Source organism: Bos taurus, chromosome 5, assembly GCF_002263795.3.
Source record: "Bos taurus isolate L1 Dominette 01449 registration number 42190680 breed Hereford chromosome 5, ARS-UCD2.0, whole genome shotgun sequence".
Lineage (NCBI taxonomy): Eukaryota > Metazoa > Chordata > Mammalia > Artiodactyla > Bovidae > Bos > Bos taurus.
Genome location: NC_037332.1, coordinates 91,437,519 through 91,449,571, shown reverse-complemented (window position 1 = coordinate 91,449,571; position 12,053 = coordinate 91,437,519). Strand labels below are relative to the sequence as shown.

At 38.8% G+C, this 12,053-nt stretch overlaps 1 protein-coding gene and 1 pseudogene across 5 annotated transcripts in view; one reads left to right on the top strand and one right to left on the bottom strand.

The window, feature by feature from the left end:
- The window catches only part of PIK3C2G (phosphatidylinositol-4-phosphate 3-kinase catalytic subunit type 2 gamma), a 669,869-nt gene that overhangs the window by 619,024 nt on the left and 38,792 nt on the right, over positions 1 to 12,053 (top strand). The window lies entirely within an intron of this gene.
- LOC101904596 (dnaJ homolog subfamily C member 21-like) lies at positions 2,777 to 4,406 on the bottom strand (annotated as a pseudogene).

Genomic DNA, 12,053 nt, shown 5'->3' with positions numbered 1-12,053 from the left:
CTGGAGTGGGGTGCCATCGCCTTCTCCAGTTACTCACTAACTAAACATGCCTTGGTAGAACAACAGGAAGTGCCAACCAAGTATACTCTCTCCTCTACTTATCCCTTTTCCTTGGCTTTGCATTGCCTAATTTAGGCAGAGCCAACTTCCTGGGCTTGTAACCTATGCAGTCGTACAAAGTACAGTACTTAGAACAATCCTATACTTGGTTTAATATTCTGTTGTCACTAACTTGAAATTCTTAATAAAAAGTTTTTGGGGGAAAAGAACTGTGAATTTTCATCTTGCATTTTTATTTCAATGACTCCCACAAATTATGTATGCGGCTGGCCCAGCAATTTGGAAAAAGATCAGAATTCTCCAGCTGTATCTCAGCAGAATCTGGTACCCACCAATTTCCCTTAAAAGTCAAATATCAGGTCCTTCCCAATCTTGACTCTTGTCTTTTTCCAATTCTTCAACTAAGACAAGACCCTCAGTACCTCACAGATCAATTTTCTCTGCCTAGATTTCTTGATTCCTGTTCCACCTTCCCCATCATTATCTGCATCCTTCAGATCTCATCTCAATTGCCTTTACTATATAGACCTATATAATGTTTTTTTCCCTCAAAACACATATTGCAATGATAACTATGCTATGTGCTTCTTTGCAGACTAAAAATCCATGAAGACACAAGCCATGTGTATCTGGCTTACCAGTGTAAACCCAGTGCTGAGCAACGTGCCTTGTCTCCTCTAGATAGTCCATAAAGAATTCCTGAATAAATAACTGACAATAAAAGGACAGTAGAGAAGACACCAAAATCCAAATTTAAGCTCCTTCTCTCACACTCACCATTTTAAGTGGAAAAATCCCAGCACAAGGAATTCAAAGCTTCCCAACCACTAGAATTCTCCTGAAGTATCACCAGGGGGAAAAAAAAATCTGTAAATTATCATGTTTAATATTATAGACACCAGACTCAACCAAGGCACTAACCAGAAAGTTGCTGAATTTTATCTTGTGTATTCTTTAATTCTCTAATGACAGACTCTCTGTACTCCCCACAAATTAATACAGCCACCATGCCAAATAATACTTTTACAAAAATAAAAATTATCCACCTTCCACCAGTACGCAGCTCTGATACACAGAAGATAGATTTTTGTCACAATACAGAAATAATAATGTAGGTAATGGGCTAGAACTTGATCAAAGACAACAGTTGCCAGAGTTAAGAGGATGAATTAATGAGCATGTTTAGATGCCATTGATAATTATAAATGATTACAAAGAGGAGCTTTCAATCATTACCTTACATCACTACTTTCCCTTTGAGATGTTAATTTAAAAGGAAGCCACACAGTCTCTATGGCAAGGTCTCTCTGGTTAATGTTCTAGCTGCTTGTTCTGGCAAAGCCCAGACCAATTGTCCATAGGTTGAAGTATGTTACTCATGCAAGCGTGCTCAGTCGCTCAGTCATGGCCGACTTGTTGTGACCTCCCTGGACTGTAGCCGCCAGTCTCCTCAGTCTGTGGGATTTCCCAGGCAAGAATACCGGAGTGGTTTGCCATTTCCTATTCCAGGAGATCTTCTCAACCCGGGGATCAAACCCAAGTCTACACCATTGGCAGGTGGCTTCTTTACCACTGAGCCACTGGGGAAGTCCATGTTACTCAGGTTTTGAATTTAAATTTTACTGATATGGAAGGACAAGAGATGAAGGGCTAGTTATGATTGTCTGTAAATAAATACTTGTATTGTTTTTTAAATTTTCCACTGAAAGCTTTGAAATATACATTTTGCTACAATATATCATATGATCTCATGTTTTTAATTAGAAGATTATTTTAGATTAGGCTTCCCTGGTGGGAAGACGGTTCAGACAGTCAAGAATTTACCTACAGTATGGGAGACCTGGGTTTGATCCCCTGCAGAAGGGACTGCCAACCCACTTCAGTATTCTTGCCTGGAGAATCCCATGTACAGAGGAGCTTGGCCACCTACAGTCCATGGGGTTGGAAAGCTTTAAAATATACACTTTGCTATAGCATCTCATATAATCTCATGTAATTAGATTATTTTAGACTGTTGCTGTGGCTGATATAGGAAGGAAAAGATGAAACAAAGATGAGAAAAAACTTTCTCTAATTACCTCATGTCTAATAGCTCTGTGTCAAAAGATATCACTTAAAGTGTAGCAAATCAAGCAATAAAAAATTTTAGCATATGTAATATTAGTATTAGAAAAACACTGAGAAAGATCACAACATTGAATGTAATTGGGTGGTAGATCAAAGTAGATGAGAAAGATCATCACACTAATTTTATCTTTGCTTCTATTAGGAAAGAAATATTGTCAAAAGAAATAAAAGTCTAAGAATATTAAATAAAATAACCACTAGAACAAAAATTAAAACTTCTATAAATATCATAAGTACATAAAGCAAATTACTTTGTGAAAGACTTTCTTTAAAAATCATTGTTAAAAGTTATATTTCTTTTTTTATGTGTTAATTTAATTCTCCTGTACATTTCTGTCCACATGAGCCAACAAAAGTCAAGAATGCATACTTTACAATATTTACCTGTTTTGAGATATTCAAGTCAATTTCAGATGGCAAAAGTAGAATTCAGTCACTAATGACATGTTTAAAAATATATATATTTTAAAAAATGTTTTTACAAGATAAAAAATAATCTTCCACAAGATCATTCTTGCAGATCTTGCAGATCACTGAAATTTTAACTCTTTAGATAATTTCACTTCAGTTTTTGGTTTCAAAATCTAGAGACAATTGAAAGGAAAAAGCATTGGCAGAATTTCTATTTTTAAGTCTCTCTTTTTTGTTTCAACTATTTGTTACACTGTTTAAAGATGTTAAGGATGAAGGTGCTCTTTGACTGATGGCCTTTAGATGATCAAAAAGTTTATTTCGGGATGGAAATTCACTGTGGCAGGTTGTACAGCTGATAAGCACATCACTCATTGTCTGTGGTTCAGCAGGTACTCTGACAGACTTTTTAGTATCTTTGGCTTTCTTTCCTTTGGGTTTAGAAACCCTTTTAGCCTCAGTTTTTGGGTCATCGCACAGTTCCACAGTCTATGTGACCCCAACATTTTCTTGGAGACTATCTTCCAATTCTCTGGCATTGTTTTCATTTAGGTTGGTATCTTCCGGGTCAAGCTTTACTCCTTCTCCAGTTCCATTTTCATGGAAATTATCATCACAGTTCTGTGCTGGTTTCTGTTTCTTTTTCTTCTGTTTTTTAGAAAGCTTTTGTTTTGGCGCCTCCTCCATTTCTTCCTAGGAATTGACATTCAGACTGTTTTCACCAGTTTGAGGTCCTGAAAAATTTGCTTCCTCCTCCTCCAACTGTTGTTTTAACAAGGCAGCCATTTCCCGATGCTTCTTTGATTTTTCATGATTCCTCAGAGCCTTTTCAGTCTTGAAAGACTTATCACACGCGGGGCAGTAAAGGCCATCATAAAGTTCTGTGTCCTCGGCCTCGTCTCTGTCTTTACCATCCTATCCGTCTCTGAGCTCCAGTTCTTCCGCTTCATCTTCACCCAATCCATCTCCAAACTGCTTTTCATACTGCGCCTCCATCTCCCTGAGCTCCTTCCCAAAGTCAGCCACTGCCATCCAGCTCTGCTGTCTGTACTGCTCTGCCAGCTTGGCCTGTTTTAGCTTCTGCTGCCACCTCATTGCCTCCGCTTTCCTTGCCTTCTCTGCATTTTGTTCTTCCACAAGCTTTCGATGAGCCTGCACTCTTCTATCCTTTTTATGGATGAAAGCGACCTGCTGACGGACAAGTTCATTCTCCTTCCTCCCCTTTCCTCGCTTTTCCTCACTTTTTCATTTGTTTTCTTTTTCCATGGCTCATTCCTCCCAGCCGTTTGAAGCCTGCTGTGTATCATATTCTTTCCAAGCAAAGTTCTGAGTGCAGAAACTCTGCCGGTAAGCATAGAATGGTGGACTACCATATCATAGTCACTCTGGGAGTCTCCAAAAGTTGGGAAATCTTCCATGTCCTCTTCTAAAGCAGATTCTAGTTCTTCCTTTGCAGTCATTTCAAAGTCATTACGGTGCACCGTGTAAAAGCCCTTTTCATCATCGCCGTAACCAGGGTAGCAGGTCACAGTGAAATAGTGAAGCAAGTCTAAGCTGTCATCTTGATATTCTGCATCACGTCCACCTTTCACCAGAGCTTCTCTATGATTATTGCACCACGCTCTTTCCTGAGGGTCGCTCAACACATTATACGCCGCTTGGATTAGTTTAAATTGTTCAGCTGCTTCTGCGGCATCATCCAGATTTTTATCCGGGTGCCCTTTCTGGGCCAGCTTCCGATAGGCCTTCTTGAGCTCCTCCTCGCTGGCGTGGCGCTGCACCCCTAGCGCTTCGTCGTGACAATTCATCGCCCGACAGAGCAGGGGGCTCCGGCCGGGGCGGGGCTGGGCTAAAGCGGTGGCAGCGGCCCTAGTGGTCGTCTCCTGCGGCGGGAGCCCGGCGCCCGCACGGGACCAGCCAGTGAGTGCAGCGGCGGCGCGGGCTATTTCTTTACTAATTTAATAAGAACAAAGAGAGAATATATTATATCAATAAAAATAAGAATGAAGAGAAAAACTATATATCAATAAATATAAGTCTATTAAGAAAATTCCTATAGGAGTGAAAGGGAAAATCCTAACTATATTTAATGTAAAAATACACCTAAAGCAAAATGATTTTAGAAGACTGAAAATTGAAATATAGGCATAGGTATATTAGGCAATGGGGCTTCCTAGGTGGCTCAGTGGTAAAGAAGCCTCCTGCCACTACAGGAGACGAAGTAAACATGGGTTCAATCCCTGGGTGAGGAACATTCCCTGAGTAGGAAATGTCAACCCACTCCAGTCTTCTTGCGTGGAAAATTCCATGGACTGAGGAGCCTGGTGGGCTGTAGTCCATGGAGTCACCAAAGAATTGGACACGACTGAGCAACTGAGCACACACATATTAGGCAAGGCAAGAACATGGAAATCAAAAGTCACAAGCACATATAAAAACAAATGCAATTTAGTCCCAGAAGACTTGAATAGAACTTTAGACTATAACAAGTACAATTCTCAATAAAGATATAAGCAACTGCTGCAACATGTATAAAATTATGGAAATTGTGGAACATACAAGGAGAAACATACAAAAACAAACCAGTAATAGGATATTCTAATTTACTTCTCTTGACTTTTGAAAGATTGAGTAGAAAAAATAAGCTATACATAGAAAAACTAAATAGTAACATTAATAAGGCAAACTGTAATTTATACCAAACTCTTATTCTGAAAATAGAGAATATATCTTCTTTTCAAGAGCCCATGGAATATGCATGAAAACAGATTATATAGTAAGTCACAAAGGAAATTAATTTCAATAAATCCTCAAAAGTAGAAATTGCCTAAGAAATATTCCCTGATCATGAGACAATACAGTGAGACACCCATGGAAAAATTCATAAAGCTAAAAGATACTTAAGTTTGAAGGTTTAAAAAATTAAGTTCTCTTGAACAACTTTTGGGTCAAAGGACTTACAAATCAAAATTACAAAACTTACAAAGAATAGCAATAATGAAAAACCACATCTCATAAAACTACAAGAGAAAGATAAAGCAGCACTCAGAGGGAAATTGGAATAATTAGAATAAAAGCCAAAAAACAAACCAAAGGAAGACAAAAAAAAAAAAAATGGATAAAGGTAAAAGTAAATATATGAGTTAGAACAAAGCTTTTCACCATTGAATATGATATTAGTTGTCAGCATGTCCTAAATGAATTTTATTATGTCCAAGAAGATACGTGGGCTTCCCAGATGGTGCATTTGGTAAAGAATCCATCTGCCAATGCAGGAGTTGGAAGAGAGGGTTCAATTCCTGGGTTGGGAAGATCCCCTGGAGGAGGAAATGGCAATCCACTCCAGTATTCTTGTCTGGGAAATCCCATGGACAGAGGAGCCTGGCGGGCTACAGTCCATGAGGTCACAAAGAGTCAGACACAACTGAGCAAGAAGATATATTGAGATACGTTCCCTGTGTATTCACTTTGATGAGAGTTTTTATCATGAATAAATGTTGCATTTTGTAACATGTTTTTTTCTGCATCTATTAAGATGCTCATGTAATGATTATCCTTCCTTTTGCTAATATGGTATTTCACATCGATGGATTTGTCAGTATTGAACCATCTTTGTGTCCCTGGAATAAAACCAGCTTGATCATGGTGAATGATCCTTTTTATATATTGTTAAATTCACTTTTCTGTTATTAAGGATTTTTACATATATAGTCATCATAGAAATTAGCCTGTAATTTTATTTTATTGTAGTGTCTTTGTCCGGTTTTGGTATCAGGGTGGCCTAGTAAAATAAACTTGAGAGTTTCTGTCCTCTTCAATTTTTTGGAATAGTTTGAAAAAGATAGGCATTAGTCCTTCTTTATATGTTTTGTAAAATTCCCCTGTGTAGTCATCCAGTCCTGAACTTTCGTTTGCTGGGAGTTTTTAAATTACAAATGCAGTTTCACCACTGGTGATTGGTTTGTTCAAATTATCTATTTTTCTTGACTCAATCTTGACAGGCTGTATGTTTCCAGAAATTTGTCCATTTCTTTTAGGTTATCCAATTAATTGGCATCTGACTTATGGTAGTATTTTATGTTTTTTTTTTTTTTTTGTATCTCTATGGTATCAGTATGTATCTCTATGGTATCTTCTCTTTCAGTTCTCATTTTATTTGGGTCCTCTTTCTTTTCTTCTTGGTGAGCCTGGATAAATGTTTATCAATTTTATCTTTTCAAAAAACTAACTCCTGGTTTCATTGATCACTCATGCTTTCTTCTGTATCAATCTACTATTCATTCCTTCTAGTATGTTATTTATTTAGGCTATTGAATTCTTCATTTCTGATTGAGTCTTTTTTATATTTTCTAGTTCTTTGTAAATTTTCCACTGTATTCATCTATTCTTTACCCTAATTCAATTAACATTTTGACTGCCAGTGCTTTGAATTCTTTATTTCTGTTTCATTATCTGCTTTTTCAAGGGTTTTCTCTTGCTCTTTCAACTGAGAGCATTTCCTCTGTCTTTTCATTTTGCTTAACTTTCTCTGACTCCATGAATTTAGTGTGAAACAGTTGCCTGTTGCAGTCTTGAAGGGGTGTTCTTATGTGGGAACATCCCTATTCAGACCGCACAGACTCAGGGCTTTAATGGGAGAGCTGGATTTGACATGGGTGCAAATCACATGTTTAGTCAGGGTGTGATGACAGCTACCCCCTTGGTAGGGAGTGAAACTGGAAATGGAAGGGCTGGAGCTGGAGTCAAGTGCTAAAAAATGGCAAGTTCCTTTTTAAAATAGTTTTACTTATTTATTTTTGGCTTTGCTGGGTCTTCCTTGTTGCCCGGGCTTTTCTCTAGTCACGGCAAGCAGGGTTACTCTCTTGCTGCGGTATGCGGGCTTCTCTTTGCAGTGGCTTCTCTTGTGGAGCACAGGTTTCAGGGTGCAAGGGCCTCAGTAGTTGCAGCACACAGGCTCAGTAGTTGTGGCTCACGGGCTTAGTTGCTCTGAGGCATGAGGGATCTTCCTGGATCAGAGATCAAACCCATGTCTGATGCATTAGCAGGTGGATTCTTTACTATTTAGCCACCAAGGAAAACCCACAGGTGCCTTTAAGGGTGGGTTTTCCCCTATCCCCACCCTGGAACCTATGTCCCAGAGTTGGGGAGTATTGAAGCAAGGGGGCCCATGCAAGCTATCAGCTTGTGCCAGCCATAGCAGAGGTCCAAGCTTTCTGCGCCACACTGCCTGTGCAAGCACCTGCAAGTGTGTCCCTTAGCTCAGTTGCAGCCTGAGGTCCAAGTATTCTTCATCCTTCACAGTCAGTCACTGCCTCCAGCCTCCACCACCCTCCTTTCCACTGTGGAGCCACACCACAGGGCAGGCAGGGCCCCACATGGATACTCAGCATGTACTGGGGCATGAGCTGCGGTGGAAGGGCTGCTTTCAGAGCTCTGGGCTGCTTCTGATGCGCAGCTTGAGTAAGCACCAACCATGGCCACTGCCACCCCACAAGACTTGCCCTGGGTCTGGGTAGTCTCTGGATCCCTAAGTTATGTCTTCTCCTCAGTAATAGCTGCCCTAGATCCAACACCACACTGTGATATGAAGAGTGAATGGGGCTGGAATATTCACTCAACTGGGGCTGGGACATGCACCAAGGTGGTTGTGGGAAACCGAGCGGCCACTTGACCACCTCCTTCTGCCCGTCCTGGGGGCAAGCCAGTGTGCATGTGCTCCTCAGGAGCAGAATCCAGGCTTCTCACAGCTCCCCTACTAGTTCCAGTGGTCCCCCAGCCAGCCAAGGGGGCGCTTCTTACAGGACTGGGGTGCCCAACCCACAGCTCTCACTGCTCACTCCCCAGGGCAGGTGTCTTCCAATGAATTCTCCCTTTTCCTCTGAGTCTCTCCCAGGAGCAAAGATCCCAACTCAATATCTTTTCTTTCCTTCCTACCTGATTACATGTATATCTTTCTTATAGCCTTGATTGTATAGGAGTCCTTCTGCCAATTTCTAGTGAAATTTGTCCCACATTTAGATGTATTTTCTGATATGTTCTTGAGGGGAGGTAAGCTCTACATCCCCTTACCCCACCATCTTGATTGATCTCCAGAAGATTTATTTTTAACAACATGAGCTAATTCTACAGTTTATAAACAAAAATAAACAAAGAAAAATCAGGAAAACTTAGCAAAACAAAGAGGTGAGGTTGCCTTATCTGATACAAAAACACATTAAAAGTCTCAATAATTAAAATGGTGTGATGTCAGTGCATAAGTAGAGGAGCAAGTAAAACATAATAGAATGTCCATAGAGTCAAATATATTCAGGAATTTAATAGGTGCCCAAACCAGTAAGAGAAAACAAAGAATGTTGGCATAGTATACTTCATACCATATGCCAGGAAAAATACCAAGTGAATGAAAGACTTTAAATGTAAATAATGAAATTATATATATGACAAAGAAAACATGGAAAAATTCTTTTTAATCTTGGGATGAGCTGCTATAGCTGTGACAGCTGAGTGCCAATGAATCGATGCTTTAGAACTGTGGTGTTGGAGAAGACTCGTAAGAGTCCCTTGGACTGCATGGAGATCAAACCAGACAATCCTGAAGGAAATCAATCCTGAATATTCATTGGAAGGACTGATGTTGAAGCTGAAGCTCCATTAGTTTGGCCACCTGATACAAAGAGCCGACTCATTGGAAAAGACCCTGATGTGAGGAAAGATTGAAGGCAGGAGGAGAAGGGGATGATAGAGGACGAGATGGTTGGATGGCATCACCGACTCAATGGACATGATTTGAGCAAGCTTCGGAAGATGGTGAAGGACAGGAAGCCTAGCATGCTGCAGTCCATGAGGTCAAAAAGAGTCAGACACAACTGAGCAACTGAACGACAATGATAAATTCAGAAGCTGTAACAATTCTGCATGATATAAGACACTGTAGCAAAGTTCAAAAAAGTGAAGATAAGTGACAAAATGGGTGAAATATTTGCAAGTATTTAACATGTTACCATCTCCTATGAATTGGTTTTTAAAAATGACCAAATATAAAACAGTGTAAAGAATACAATAATAAATAAATAAATAAATCCAAACCTTCAGAAAACAAAAACAGAATGCAAGTGGCTCTTAATGAAATGAAAGAATCCTCAATGTCACTCATAAGAAAAATGCAAATTACAGCTACACTGACCCTGTTTTAACTCATCAGATCAGCAAAAATTCAAAAACTTAATTAACAAGCTTGGTTATGAATCAGCAAGTACTCATACACTGTTGGTGGTAATGCAAATTGGTATAACCTTCATGGAAGGCAGTTTGGCGAATTTACCAAAATTATAAATACCAATACCCATTGACCCCGAAATTCTGCTGTTGAAATTTATCCTATAACACTTGTACAGGGGTACAAAATAATACACATACAAAGCTATTTAATGCAGCATGGTTTGTAACAGCTGGAAAGCATTGGAAACAACCGACTTGCCCATCAGTGGGTAAATTGTTAAATAAATTATGGTATTTCCTCATGATGGAATATTCTGAAAGTATATTTAAAAATAAAGAAGCTTTGTATTATTGATATGAAAGTATCTCCAAGATGGTTGTGCAGAAAAGTAAATATGCTATTCTTTTTGAGGAAAAGGGGGAAGAATAAAAATACTTATTCATATTTACTTAAATGGAGAAATTCTGGAAGAATATGTGTCCCTCTGGAGGAATACTTGCAAAACTAATAAAATAATAATTGGAGAACTGGCTGGATAGGTATTAGGAACAGAAGAAAGACTTTTTACTGTGTACTTTGAAAATGCATTTTCACTTTTGAATCATATGAATATATTATCAGCTGAAAGGAAGTTAAATTTTGAAATGCCATTTTTAACATGAATGTACACATTATGCATAATAAGCCCTGTATTATCTACTGTATGGCATGCATTCAAGCATTTCAACATGGTCATTCTTTGGATCAACATTATTTTAACAGTTCTTGGGGTTACTATAAATGGTTAGATTAAGCATGATGAGATTCCCCCAGAATAACTTGAAACAGAAAAATCAAAATATTCTAGCATCTTCTTGTCCATCTGAAGCTATTCTCAAATCTCTCTCAGGATTTCTGATGGTCCAGTGGTAGGACTCTGAGCTTCCAATGCCAGGGGCGCAGGTTCGATCCCTGGTAGGGGGACCAAGATCTCATATGCCCTGTAGTCAAAAAAAAAAAAAAAAAAGCCTCCCTCTCTGGGCTGTTCATTTAAAGTCTTTCCCCTTAGTTTACAGACTCTTCATCTACCCTTTACCGCATGATATTCAAAAACAGGCTGTAATTCTATTTTATTTTATGTACATATAATCACACCAAAAAAACAAAAAACAAAAAAACAGGCTGTAGAGATCATTTGACCAGATATCATTAATTGTCTGCATAAGCTTGGACCAAATACTTCAATTTCCTCAGGTGTAAAATGGAAGTAAACATAAACTTTATAGATTTGCTGTGAGGATTTAGTGAGTTATGTACGTGAAACTCTGAGCCCACCATTGGCATATGATAAGAATTCTAGAAATACTAAGCACCTCGACTATTCTTACACTGACTACAAGGACTTCCTGTGTTGCAGTTGTTTAGTCGTATCTGACTCTTCGCAACACCACGGACTACTGCACACCAGGCTTCCCCGTCCTTCACTAGCTTCTTGGGTTTGCTCAAACTCATGTCCATTGAGTTGGTGACTTCCTAGTGGCTGGCATTTCCAGTGGGTTCTAAACTCTGACGTGTTTTGATGGATACTCTGGTTACTAATCTTGCATGAGATGGTTGGATGGCATCATCAACTCGATGGACATAAATTTGAGTACATTCCGGGAGTTGGTGATGGACAGGGAAACCTGGCGTGCTGTAGTCCATGGGGTCGCAAAGTCGGACACGACTGAGCAACTGAACTGAACCGAACTGATCCTCTTGTCAATTCAAGTAACAGTTGTATGGCTATCATTTAGACACTCATCCATAAATTTATATTAATCTCCTATCTTTGAATTAATGCTCCTCTAATTCAACACATTAAGTTTCTTATTAATGTGTCTAATAATCCTTTCACTCTTTAATTCAAAAATAATGTTCATTGTTCATAAGAAAGTATCAGCATTTTTTAGCATCCTCATACCAAAAGTTCAGCTACATTTTTTAATCATGAAATGCAGTTTACCCATGTAATACAGTCAGAATTACCTCATAGTATCTCAGACTCACAGTATCACTCTACCACTGTAATCAAGATATTCTTAGGAAGAATTCTTTATTTATCTACATAATTGTCATTTTAGTGGTAAGAAACACTCGATGTCAATTTTAATTATTTCAATGTCAATAATCCACATTAAGATGAAAACTATTAATAATTAATACACCTGTTTACAATGTGTGCAATTCTAATAAACATGTAAAAGACTTTGGGAGA